The sequence below is a fragment of the Budorcas taxicolor genome, chromosome 9, assembly GCF_023091745.1.
Source record: "Budorcas taxicolor isolate Tak-1 chromosome 9, Takin1.1, whole genome shotgun sequence".
In the NCBI taxonomy this organism is placed as follows: domain Eukaryota; kingdom Metazoa; phylum Chordata; class Mammalia; order Artiodactyla; family Bovidae; genus Budorcas; species Budorcas taxicolor.
The window spans coordinates 92294721-92309232 of record NC_068918.1 but is presented as its reverse complement, the minus strand read 5'-3'; positions in this window follow the sequence as shown (position 1 = coordinate 92309232).

Here is a 14512-nt window from a genome sequence, read left to right as displayed (position 1 = left end):
AAGGGAAGGTCATAACTACTGGACCACCAGGGAGGCCTCCTGACTCCCAGTTTTAAATTCTCTGGAGATGACAGCTGTACAGTCTGGGGTGCTTAGTATGTGCCCGTCAGTGTTCTCAGAGGCTTCCCTCATAGTTCAGTTGGTAAAAGAATTTGCCTGCAAAGCAGGACACCCGGGTTTGATTCCTGGGTTGGGAAGATCCTCTGGAGAAGTTATTTAATCGTGTTGGACTCTTTGCGACCCCATGGATTGCAGCCCAGCAGACTCCTCTGTCCATGAGATTCTCCAGGCAAGAATACTGGAGCGGGTTGCCATTTCCTCCTCCAAGAGTCGGACACGACTTACCAATGAAACCACCACCACCACTGTTCTAAGTACATTGCCTGTGTCTCTGACCTCCTATGAAAACTCTCCTCATTTCATAGAAAAGCAGGTGGAGAGCAGAGGCGTGGAATGGCCTGTCCCAGGTCACGTAGACGGTGGGCGGAGGGGTGGGAGGCGCGGCCAGGGGATCTGCATGCAGAGCCCCCGCTTGCTACCCGTGTGCTTGGCCGGCGAAACAGGTCGGGCGTCTTCCCTGGTGCTGCCACGTGGGAGGCTGAGGGAGGTACGGAGCGCCCCGGTGGTTCCAGGAGGAGCTCTGTTGCGCTGTTAGAATATCGAGGCATCTGATAACAGTTTGACCGTATCCAGTGGAGACACGGCTTAACTCCACCTCACAGGGACCCACGGCTGGCTGGATGCTGGGGCGAGGAGGGGGCTTGAGGGAGGGGTGCTGTCTACATTGGTTTAAAACTAACTGGCCGTACAAGTGTGGGTCTATTCCTGACTATTCTGTTCCATTGATCTGTCTTCCTATCTTTATTTCAGTCTTGCTTTATAATAATGCTTGAATTTAAGGAATGAAAGCTCTCCAACTTTACCCTTCTTGATCACTTTAAATATATGTTGCTGCTGTTGTTGAGTCAGTAAGTCGTGTCTGACTCTTGGTGACCGTATGGACCGTAGCCCACTAGATTTTCCTGTCCATGGGATTTCCCAGGCAAGAATACTGGAGTGGGTTGCCGTTTCCTTCCCCAGGGAATCTTCCCAACCCAGGGATCAAAGCCATGTCTCCTGCATGGTTAGTTGGATTCTTTACCACTGAGCCACCTGGGAAGTCGATAATAGGCTTATGCCCCCAGATTGTTATTAGTTTTGGTTTAAATGATCAGTGTGTGATGTGATATTTACCCTTTCTGGTAATCTGCCTCATTTCCTTCAGATTTGGAGTTCCATCTGGGAAATTTCTATCAGTATTTCTCATAGCATGGGTTTGCTGGAGATGAATCCTTTCAGGTTTTGTCAATGACCATCTTTATTTCACTTTAACTTTGAATACTATTTTTTCCAGGAATAGGATTCTCGCTTGCTGGCTTGTTTATATCCTGCGGGTGTTTCTCGGCCATTCCCTAGCCGTCCGACCGCCATGGTCTCTGGCGAGAAGTCAGACGCCGCTCACAGCGGCATCACGCACTGTGCTGTCCGTTTATCTCGGCACCCTACTCTTTTCCTGGTGCTTTTAAGATCAGTCATTTATCTTTTGTTCTCAGCAGTTTTACTATGATGCTCCTAAATTTATTTATTCATGTATTTTTTGCAGTAATCCCGCTTGGAGTTTGCTGAGAATTTTGTATCTGCGAGTTAGTGTTTTTCACCAGTTTGGGAATGTTCTTAGCTGTTGTGTCTTGACAGGTTTTCTCTGTGGCGTTATCTCTCTCCTCTTCTTCTAGGACTCCAGTCATTTGCGTGTTTGATGTTTGACTTTTTGATCTTGTCCCACAAATTTTGTGGGCTCCTGACTGATTTTGCCTCTACTTTCTTTCCCTTTTTATTCAGTTTGGACTCTTCATTGATCTGTCTTCAATTCACTGTGTCTTTCCTTTGCAACATCCAATCTACTATTAAACCTATCAGTGTGTGTACATGCTCAGTTGCTCCGTCTTGTCTGATTCTTTGTGACCCTATGAACTGCAGCCCATCGGGCTCCTCTGTCCAGGGGATTCTCCAGGCAAGAACACTGAAGTGGACTGCCATTTCCTCCTTCAGCGAATCTTCCCAACCCAGCGATAGAACCCGTGTCTCCTGCATTCGTGGGTTGACGGGGCCACGTGGGGAGCCTGTCTAAGGATTCGTTTATTACTAGTAAGTTTTATTTCTAACATCTAGCATTCGAGAAATTGGTCCTAACTTCTAGTGTTCTATCTGCTGAATTTAGCTGTCTCTTTACACAAGCTATCTTTTTCTTTTTTAAACACTTCTTATTTTGTATTGGGTTGTAGCCGATTAACAAACAGTGTTGTGATGGTTTCAGGTGAAGGTGAACAGTGAAGGGACTAAGCCATGTATACGTCCATTCTCCCCCAGACTCTCCTCCCGTCCAGGCTGCCATGTAACACCGAGCAGAGTTCCATGTGTACACAAGCAGTCTTTTCCCACAGTGCAATTTCACATTTTTAACATAGCCATTTTAAAGTCTCTGACTCTTTAAAACTATTTAAAACTGAGCTTACTGATGATTCCTTTTTTTTTTTTTTAAACATGAGTTTCTTTTCCTACTGTTTCATATGTCTTGTAATTTTTGATTTTCTGCTGGGTATTTTTGTAGAAAAGAATAGTAGAGACTAAAATAGATGATCAGTGATCAGTGCAAAGAAATAGAGGAAAAGAACAGAATGGGAAAGACTAGAGATCTCTTCAAGAAAATTAGAGATACTAAGGGAACATTTCATGCAAAGATGGGCTCGATAAAGGACAGAAATGGTATGCACCTAACAGAAGCAGAAGATATTAAGAAGAGGTGGAAAGAATACACAGAACTATACAAAAAAAATCTTCATGACCAAGATAATCATGATGGTGTGATCTCTAATCTAGAGCCAGACATCCTGGAATGTGAAGACAAGTGGGCCTTAGAAAGCATCACTACAAACAAAGCTAGTGGAGGTGATGGAATTCCAGCTGAGCTGTTCAAATCCTAAAAGATGATGCTGTGAAAGTGCTGCACTCAATATGCCAGCAAATTTGGAAAACTCAGCAGTGGCCACAGGACTGGAAAATGTCAGTTTTCATTCCAATCCCAAAGAAAGGCAATGCCAAAGAATGTTGAAACTACCATACAATTGCACTCATCTCACACGCTAGTAAAGTGATGCTCAAAATTCTCCAAGCCAGGCTTCAGCAATACGTGAACCGTGAACTTCCAGATGTTCAAGCTGGTTTTAGAAAAGGCAGAGGAACCAGAGATCAAATTGCCAGCATCTGTTGGATCATGGAAAAAGCAAGAGAGTTCCAGAAAAACATCTATTTCTGCTTTATTGACTATGCCAAAGCCTTTGACTGTGTGGATCACAATAAACTGTGGAAAATTCTGAAACGGATGGGAATACCAGGCCACCTGACCTGCCTCTTGAGATATCTGTATGCAGGTCAGGAAGCAACAGTTAGAACTGGACATGGAACAACAGACTGGTTCCAAATAGGGAAAGTACGTCAAGGCTGTATATTGTCACCCTGAGTATTTAACTTACATGCAGAGTACATCATGCGAAATGTTGGGCTGGATGAAGCACAAGCTGGACTCAAGATTGCCAGGAGAAATATCAATAACCTCAGATATGCAGATGACACCACCCTTATGGCAGAAAGTGAAGAACTAAAGAGCCTCTTGATGAAAGTGAAAGAGGAGAGTGAAAAAGTTGGCTTAAAGCTCAACATTCAGAAAACAAAGATCATGGCATCTGGTCCCATCACTTCATGGGAAATAGATGGGGAAACAGTGGCTGGCTTTATTTTTTGGGGCTCCAAAATCACTGGAGATGGTGACTGCAGCCATGAAATTAAAAGACGCTTGATCCTTGGAAGAAAAGTTATGACCAACCTAGACAGCATATTAAAAAGCAGAGATATTACTTTGCCAACAGAGGTCCGTCTAGTCAAGGCTCTGGTTTTTCCAGTGGTCATGTATGGATGTGAGAGTTGGACTATAAAGAAGGCTGAGCAGTGAAAAATTAATGCATTTGAACTGTGGTGTTGGAGAAGACTCTTGAGAGTCTCTTAGACTGCAAGGAGATCCAACTAGTCCATCCTAAAGGAGATCAGTCCTGAATATTCATTGGAAGGACTGATGTTGAAGCTGAAGCTCCAGTACTTTGGCCACCTGATGTGAAGAACTGACTCGATGGAAAAGACCCTGATGCTGGGAGAGATCGAGGGCAGGAGGAGAAGGGGACAATGAGGATAAGATGGTTGGATGGCATCACCGACTCAATGGACATGAGTTTGAGAGGACTCCGGAAGTTGGTGATTGATAGGGAGGCCTGGCGTGCTACAGTCCATGGGGTTTCAAAGAGTTGGACGCGACTGAGCAACTGAACTGAACTGAACTGAAAGTAGATGATATTTACCTGCAGACAGAGGCAAACTCTTGTTCTGTTGGGCTGAGGTAAGCATGTCAGTCTGATCTGTAGTTCAGGGCAGTCTGAGGTTTGCTGCTGTTTCTGTGTGATTCAGTTCACTGCTGGTTTACGTATTTTGATGGATGGGATTTGAACATGGGTGTGGTTCCAGAAGCTGTCTCAGCTGTTTCACATCTGAGCTGTTGCCCTGCCATCTCTAAAGGCTCAGAACACCTAAGACGGAATGCTTACAGCTCTCTGTGCCCCTCTGGACTTCAGAAAGGGATTCCTTGTACCTGGGTGAGGCCCCACGCACCTGACTGAGCTCCCTTTGAGCTCTTGTTCTCTGATCAGCTTTTGTTCTCAGCACCCAGGGAAGCACTCAGTGGAGGCCCGGGGAGAATGGTTGGTGGTTCGGTGCAGAAAGGATCTGAGACTTGGGCTCCCAGGATTCTATCCAGCTCACGTGCAGATGTGAAAACGTTGACTATTTCTTCTTAGCCTCATCCGAGGTAGATTCACCCTGGCCTTACCATTCTGCTATGAATGAGTGCATTCTTGGGCGTCTTCCCTCCTATGGACAGCTCGTCACTTTCTTATGTGTCTTTGTGTCCTCAGAATTCTAAACAAGTGCTATCATTTTGTAGCTTATCTCCTTTTTCTTGTTAAGTTAAAATAAATGGTCTCAGATAACTTCTTTTTTAAAAATTTAAATCAGAGTCAAAAATCCCTCTGATGTGTTACTCATCTACAAAATGCTTTCCATTTTCTTTCCACTGATTCCCCCCCACCCCCTAATTTAAATGTTTAGATATTGAACTCTTTAGTTTTTTCATTGCTCATCTTTACACAAAATGAGTTTTGTTTTGTTTTTCCTGGTCAGCTTTCAAAAGGAGAGGGTAGGACCATGCTTTCTGTCCATGTGTAGCTGTGTACGGCTCTGTGAGCCCATGTACTGTAGCCCTCCAGGCTCATCTGTCCGTGGGATTTTCCAGGCAAAGAAACTGGAATGGATTACCATTTCCTACTCCAGGAGATCTCCTGACCCAAGGATTGAACATCTCCAAGTTGCCATCTCTGGCTGAAAACAGAAGCCTTTCACTGGAGCTGCCCCTGCCCTGAGGCTCCCATGGTTGCCCTGGGACGTCTGCAGTGGTGGAGGTGAAGTGCGGCTGGCATATCGCAGAGAGCGCGCCCCTCTCGCTTTTGTATTTCACTCTGCGAGAAGAGCTCCAAAAAATGTGTTTGTCCTTTGGGGACTGGTAGAATTTTTAGTAAATTTTTTTTTTCCAATTTGAAAAACTCTTACATCTGTCTTCTGCCTAAGGTACAGACATTGGGAGGGAGAGAAACGTTCGCTGAAAATGTGCTGTGCTGTGCTCAGTTGTTCCGTCGTGTCCAACTCTTTGCCACCCCATCGACTGTCAGTTCAGCTCAGTTCAGTTCAGTTCAGTTCAGCCGCTCAGTCGTGTCCGACTCTTTGTGACCCCATGAATCGCAGCACGCCAGGCCTCCCTGTTCATCACCATCTCCCAGAGTTCACTCAGACTCACGTCCATTGAGTCAGTGATGCCATCCAGTCATCTCATTCTCTGTCATCCCCTTCTCCTCCTGCCCCCAATCCCTCCCCGCATCAGAGTCTTTTCCAATGAGTCAACTCTTCACATGAGGTGGCCAAAGTACTGGAGTTTCAGCTTTAGCATCATTCCTTCCAAAGAAATCCCAGGACTGATCTCCTTCAGAATGGACTGGTTGGATCTCCTTGGAGTCCAAGGGACTCTCAAGAGTCTTCTCCAACACCACAGTTCAAAAGCATCAATTCTTCGGTGCTCAGCTTTCTTCATAGTCCAACTCTCACATCCATACACGACCACAGGAAAAACCATAGCCTTGACTAGACGGACCTTTGTTGGCAAAGTAATGTCTCTGCTTTTCAATATGCTATCTAGGTTGATCATAACTTTTCTTCCAAGGAGTAAGCGTCTTTTAATTTCATGGCTGCAGTCACCATCTGCAGTGATTTTGGAGCCCCCCAAAAATAAAGGCTGCCATAGACTGTAGCCTGGACTAAATCTGTCCACGGATTTCCCAGCCAGGAATATTGGAGTGGGTTGCCATTTCCTTTTCCAAGGGGTCTTCCTGACCCAGGGATCGAACCCAAGTCTCCTGTGTGTCCTGCATTGCAGGTACATTCTTTACTGCTGAGCCACCTGGGAAGCCCTCACTGTAAATACACAGCGACAGTTAACACCTTGACCCTGGCTGAAGCCCCTCACACCTGGCTCTTCGGCCAGCATGGAAAGCTGCTTCTGCAGGTCCTTGGCTACATGGGTGCAGATATGCATGCTTGCAGTCCGATACAATGGAGCGTCTCAGTCCTGAGCCCTGCAGCACTATTGCTCTGAAATCTAGGCAAGCAGTCTGCAGGTAGGGAGAATGTCGATATGCCCGTCAGTCTAGATTCTTCCATGCAGCCCATCAACGCTGTAAGTCCACATGGCTCAAGGGATATTTCTACTTGATTTAATATATAAGGAATCTGAAGCTCTGATTAGAATTTATTTATATTTAAGACTGGCATGAGTTTTGCAAAAACCACAAACCTCTAATAGGCCCGGGTAAAGCTGGGATCTTCTTGACATCACATAATGAGAAGCTGGAGAGGAAATCCGGGATTTACAGTGAGGCTTCATGTTGCTCACAGGAACCCAGATTCTTTTCTCTGCTCCACGATCTCTGCCACCTTGAACTTGACCCTTCTGTTTATACCTTTCTGAGGGACTGCTACATTTCTAGGCCCCCAGCCATGTTTCAAGCAGGAAGAAAGAGAGAAGGAAAAACATCCATTACCCGCTATCTGAGTTTCATTCCCAGAACTATGTCCTGAGGCTGCTTCTTCTCAGGAGGCTGAGAAAAGCTCTATAGATCGCTTCTATAACCTCTGTAGTAGTGGCAGGCAAGGAAGGAGGGCTGAGCAGTGAGCAAATGTGCAGAAAACTCAAGTTTCTCTAGGAAATGGAACTTCCAATACGACACGAGTGAGGTGGTGGCCAAGGGGGTATTTTTCAGGGTCCTTCATGAATAACAGCATTATCAATATAACGCTTGTCCGTGCGCCTGCGCAGATGGTACCAGGTATTATAGCTTCATTCTCATCCCTTTTTGTGGCTTTGAACTTATCTCTAATTTTCTGGAAGTGAGAATTCGGCCTTATTTTCTACTTAGGAATGTTGCTTAGTAACATGTTAGAAGCCAGACAAAAAATGGTTCGAAAAATTACATGAGGTGTAGAACAGATTTCTTTCATGACCTTGCTCTTCAGATAATTTCCTCCAGCCCAGAAAGGGCTGCCAGGGTATTTCTGACTAAGTCATATTCTTTTAAGCAACTTCCTGCAGTCCATGGGGTCGCAGAGTTGGACACTTCTTAGCAACTAAACAACTCAGAATGTGGATGTACCATTTCTGTGGCGATATTTAGACATGCCGCTTTCTTGTCAAAGGTCAAGATTTTGTTAAAATCATTTTTGTTGATTCACTGGACAGAGACAAGAACAGACCCAGCACTCTGACCTCTCTCTGGTGGGAATCGGGGCTTCCCTGAGGCCTGCACACACAGGGGCCCCAGCCGTGTGGTCTTGCTTTCGACTGCAGGCAGCATCTCAACCCAGGCTTTCTGTGTGAGCTCTGTTCTTAGCAGCCCGGTGTGGAAACGAATGCCATTCCTCACCTATGTAGGAGAATTTTCTCATCAGGAAAAACACATAGTTCAGACAGCGTTGAGGAAAATTCCTCTGGTCCCAGTGACTGATGCGCGGTGGACTGGAACCCAGCAGGCAGCGTGTGTTCCGACTCAGCAGTATGTGTTTTTGAAGAAATTATTTCAGAGCTTCTAAAGCCTCGTGTTTGGACATGGATAACTAGCTGTTATTGAACCATGGCTGACATTTGACTTTTATAAAGTGGCTCTTATAAAAACAATTGGTAATCATGAAACTTGTTTTGACACTTAACTTTCATTTTAGGGAAAATCTTTTGAGGAAATTGCATACCCTCAAAACATCTCCAAAGAGCAATGTTTTGTGAACTAAGGATGTTTCTGAGATGTTTTTATAAATAATTGCTAGTCAATATATTGAAGGGAAATTAAAGAAAGAGCACACTTAAATTATTTTAGAATTAGAAACAACCTAGTTTTGTCATTTTCAAAAGAATGTCATCTTGAGAGTATTTAAAAGCAGAAATTAATTGCATCTTAAAAAGCTTGTGTTAGAAACATCGCAGGCGCTCATGAAATAGCTTTTTGTTGCAGTTTTTAGCTTACTGCACTATCAGAAATAAACGATTTTGGTCCATCACTTAATTCTGTGCTTCAAGTTTTGGTTTCGGAAATGTGTCCACTATATCTGTGTAAATTTTGCAAAGACACATATTAGCATAATGGCCTTGGTTAGTGTCAGTTCCTCAGTCATGTCTGATTCTTTGAGACCCCATGGACTGTAGTCCACTAGGCTCCTCTGTCCATGGGATGCTCCAGGCAAGAATACTGGAGTGGGTTGCCGTGCCCTCCTCTGTGGAATCTTCCCGACCCAGGGATAGAACCCAGGTCTCCTGCATTGCAGGCAGACTCTTTACTGTCTGAGCCACCAGGGAAGCCGCATGATGGTCTCAGGTGTAACTAATAGTCTCACGTAGAAGAACACTAAGTTTAGGGAGATAAATTCTGTTTTTAGTAGTTACTCCCCTCATGTCTTCCACCTTGATCAGAATTTGTTTCTTCCCATAACGTGGGTAGTCTCCCCTTCTGTGCTTTCATAGCATCTCTTCCACACCTTCATTTTCTGTTTGTGTTACAGATATTGACCCTTCAAAAAGCTGGACGGGACCTTGAAAAAATGTGATCCTCACAGCTCACATCCACAGACTCGCTTACTCTGTGCCAGGGATTATACCCAGCAGCGTGCTCTCAGCTTACCTCCGCACCAGCCCACGGGGGAGCACTGTTCCTACATGCATTTTAGCAGCAGAAGCACGGGACCTGTGCAATACAGCCTGCTGCCAGCTCCAGATGTGAACGTCAGAAAATCAGAGGGGGCAAAGGAGATCCACAGGCCAGTCTTAGGCTGGACAGGGAAGAGCCCTCCCATCTCGATCTGTCCCTGCGATGGGTACATATGCCGCAGCAAGTACATAACCCTGTGTTCCTAGTCTGACCATTTCTTGGAGTTTTCAGACACTTGCCCAAGTTGCTGTAATTAATGGAATGCTGGGAGTGAAACCCCGGTGTGTGTCGGTCTCTAAAGCCTGTGATCCTTCCATGACTTCATGCCTGGGATGTTTGCAGGGACAAGATAGCTCCCATGTGATGCGGTCCCTCTTACCTAGGGTGACTGAATTAAAACTAGGCTATCAGATTAGCCGTTTTAAAAGCCATCCTGCTGCGCAGCTCAGGGAGCGCTGCTCAGTGTCGTGTGGCAGCCTGGACGGGAGGGGAGTTTGGGGGAGAAGGGCCACATGTGTGTGTGTGGCTGAGTCCCTTTGCTGTCCACCTGAAACTGTCACAACACTGTTAATCTGTCTGTACTCCAGTATAAAATAGAAAGATTTTAAAAAAGTCATTCTGCATTATTTTTAAATAGCGTAACTCTTTATAGTATGACAGTGTATGTTTCAAACAGGATGACACAGCTCAATTGCTCAAAAAATTTCTTATGCATCGAAGTTTAAGGTATTATTCTGAAAATTGTTTGGCTTATTTCTTCATCACGTTGGCTTAAGGCCAGGATAACGCATCTGAAGACAGTTTCCAGTGCATAACACTGAATTTCACGGGACAGATTTTAAATCTCCTGAGGATGTGATGGAGCCATATTCACTGAGATGGGTTTCCAGCTTCCTGGAGGTGAGGCCACAGGGACTTTGGCTCCTGCTTTCCGTGTGCTCTCAGGCGGGGTGATGCGCACAGCCAAGCAGCTGCAGCCAGGTTACCCTCTGCGGATGGCGAGGTGGCCGGGCGCCTAATGGCTGCTTTCTAATCGGGACTTGGGTGGATCTGAAATCCTCCCGGGTCAGGCCTGGCGCTGGTCTGGATACTTTGCTTCGTGTCCTGGTGGCGACTCGTGAAAAAGTTTCTGATGGAATTTTTAGGAAAAAAATGTGTTGAGTTAGAACTCTTCAGAATGAGTTTCTCGTTTGTTTCCAAAACACCTCCTGGGTCCTGTAACTTTTAATTAGATGTGACTGGCAGTGTGGAGTCTTCTTTTCGGGTGTGGGTGGGTGGCCGTGGACCAAACATGTCAAAGGGAGCGGGGTGATATATGACTCGGCTTATTGCGGCCCCGGCTGTGAGAACATTCCCTCCAGAGGAGACAAACAGAAGCCGTGTGTGCTCTTGAATGCTTGGTCTTCACGCGGGTAAACAGATCTGGCTGCAGGGATCCTCAGACGAATAGCTGATTTAGCAACTTGCAAAGGCAACTGTGCACAAGTGCGTAGGGGCCCTTGTTCTCGATGCTTTACCTGGTTAAAGGAAAGTCTTGCAACTGCAAAGCTATGAAAAGTGAAGACGGAGACACAGTGGGAGGGACATGAGCTGGGGCCCCTGGGAGAGAGGATGCGGGCCAGCATCCCGGGGGCTGAGGACTGCACTTCACCTGATATTTGCTCCTGAGGATAAACGTCGAGTTCTGTGACATTGCCCTCAATATCTCATAGATTTTAATGTATTCGGGAGAAGCCAGAGAGCAGAGCTGTTGTGGATGTGGGTGGCTGTAGCTGGCCCGAATTGAGTCCATGCTCGTCTGACTCCAGAGCTGATGATTTCCTGTGACTCCAGGCAGTCTCTCTTGCAAGTACAGAGCACAGTGGTGGATAAAGAAGCAACAACATGAAGCTCTCCGTGTAATGGGATGGGTGCGGTGGCTTCAGTGACCACAGAGCTAAGATGCGCTGCCCACTGCCCTCTGCCCTCTGCACAGCCCACCCCTGCTGGCCTTCCTGGCCCTGCCGGCTCTCCCACAACCACTACCCCCCTCCCCAATTGTCTCCTTCAGAACTTTCTCCCACCCTCTCCCATCACCGCAACCGTAATTTGACTTCCTCACTTTACCTCCTACGTAAACACTTTTTTTCCCTTAAGTAAAAATACTAGGATCAGAAACTCTTGACCTGTGTATCCACTTGCAGAAATATTTTATTTCATCACCTAGTTTTAAAAATAATTTGAATTTAAATGCCTTTTCCAGAGAGGTCCCATCAATACTGGTTGTGCAGTTCTTGTTTAACTAGCTGACTGTATCTTCCCGGTTCGTGAAAACACTAAATCGAGACCCTTTTATATAGAGTGTCATCCGTGGAAAAGAAAGTCATTGTCTCACTGCAAGACAGTGGTCCCATTTCTCAGGCAAAGTCATTACCAGGTTCTCACTCAGGTGAGCTTTGTTTTAGGTGGTTTTATTTTTTTCTATATTTCATGCTAGGGTTCCCTTTTGATCTAATTTGAGAGTCTGAGAAGGGAATGGCAATCCACTCCAGTATTCTTGCCTGGAGAATCCCATGGGCAGAGGAGCCTGGCAGGCTACAGTTCATGGGATCACAAAGAGTCAGGCACAACTGAGCGACACACACACACACATTTTAAAAATGAGATTAGTTTAATTGCATTGATTGCTATGGAGGATAAAAGTAGTTTGTCGTGATTTTTAATGTTCCAGGCTGGATGAAGCACAAGCTAGAATCAAGGTTGTCTGGAGAAATATCAATGACTTGAGATATGCAGATGACACCACCCTTATGGTACAAACTGAGCAGGAACTAAAGAGCCTCTTGATGAAGGTGAAAGAGGAGAGCGAAAAGCTGGCTTAAAATTCAGCATTCATAAAACCAACACCATGGCATCCTCCATGGCAAACAGACGGGGAAAGAATGGAAACAATGGCAGAATTTATTTTCTTGGGCTCCAAAATCACTGCAGACAGTGAATGACTGCAGTGATGAAATTAAAAGACAGTTCCTCCTTGGAAGAAAAGTTATGACAAACCTAGACAGCATATTAAAAAGCAGAGACGTTACTTTGCCAACAAAAGTCCATCGAGTCAAAGCTATGGTTTTTCTAGCAGTCATGTACTTGTGAGAGAGTTGGACCATAAGGAAGGCTGAGTGCCAAAAAATTGATGATTTCCCATTGTGGTGTTGGAGAAGACTCCTGAGAGTCCCTTGGACTGCAAGGTCAAACCACTCAATCCTAAAGGAAATCAACCCTAAATATTCATGGGAAGGACTGATGCTGAAGCTCCAATACTTTGGTCATCTGATGAGAAGAGCCAACTTACTGGAAAAGACCCTGATGTTGGGAAAGATAAAGGACAGGAGGAGAAGGGAGCGACAGAGGATGAGATGATTGGATGGCATCAGTGACTCAATGGACATGGTTTGAGCAAGCTTCAGAGACAGTGGGCAGGGAAGCCTGGTGTGCTGCAGTCCATGGGGGCACAAAGGATCACGCAGGACTTAGTGGCTGAACAGCAACAAGTAACCATTTTTATTGCTTATTTAAAGCATGTTTTCCACTAAACCCACCTGTGTTTGTTTTTGTGGTTCCTTTGCCTTATGTGTATACTTCTAGTAAGCTGGACAATTGTATAAGTATTTTGTTCCAGCAGTTACTTTATACTTCCCATTGTGTCTTTTTATATTTAAACGATACTTTGGCTTGGGTGGAGAAGGAAATGGCAACCCATTCCAACATTCTTGCTTGGAGAATGCCGTGAACAGAGGAACCTGGGGGGCTACAGCCTATAGGGTCACAAAGAGTCAGACACGACTGAGTGACTAACACACCTGCTTGGTAGAAAATTCATCAGTCGCATTCTTTCTTTGGAAATCTGTAGGTATTTCTCCATGAATGGATGGAATGCTTCCCAGAGTTATTTTGGAATCAGTCTGATACTTCACTTTTACAGTCTTCATCTTTTTTTGTCTGGATGTTTAAAAGTTTCATCTTTACTTTGGTTTTCAGTAACTCGTGTCCTGGTCTTTTCAGTAACTTGTGTCCTGGTCTTTTCAGTAAATTGTGACTTGTTTTCAATGGCTGTTGTGGGCTTTTCAATCTACAGAGGGTATTTCAGAAATTTCTTGTAACTTCTTGCATATTTCTGTATAGTTTGTGGTTTGACATTAGCTCTGCTGCTTTTGTTCCCCGTTTGGGGATATGCTATACATTTATAACGCATTACGTGCTTGTCAATTGAATTCATTGCTTTTGCTTTTGTTTGGATTACTATTCACGTCCGCTCTGTTTTACTTGCTTCAGATTGTGCCCTAAACTTCTCCACTGTGTCGTAAGCAGTTTTGCTCCCAGCACCGTCCTCATCTGAGTGTCTGTGTTTGTCTGTGTGCGGACAAACTGACGGTAGTTCCAGCAGTCTCCTTGACCCCAGACGGCAGCCTTGACCCCAGATGAAAGCCTTAATAAGATGGACAGGGGAGAAATACAGAAGGACCTATTTCTGCTTTATTGACTATGCCAAAGCCTTTGCCTGTGTGGATCACGATAAACTGTGGAAAATTCTGAAAGAGATGGGAATACCAGACCACCTGACCTGCCTCTTGAGAAATCTGTATGCAGGTCAGGAAGCAACAGTTAGAACTGGACATGGAACAACAGACTGGTTCCAAATAGGAAAAGGGTTACTTCAAGCCTGTATATTGTCACCCTGCTTATATAACTTCTATGCAGAGTACATCATGAGAAATGCTGGGCTGGAAGAAACATAAGCTGGAATCAAGATTGCCGGGAGAAATATCAATAACCTCAGATATGCAGATGACACCACCCTTATGGCAGAAAGTGAAGAGGAGCTAAAAAGCCTCTTGATGAAAGTAAAAGAGGAGAGTGAAAAAGTTGGCTTAAAGCTCAACATGCAGAAAACTAAGATCATGGCATCTGGTCCCATCACTTCATGGGGAATAGATGGGGAAACAATAGAAACAGTGTCAGACTTTATTTTTTTGGGCTCCAGAATCACTGCAGATGGTGACTGCAGCCATGAAATTAAAAGACGCTGACTCCTTGGAAGA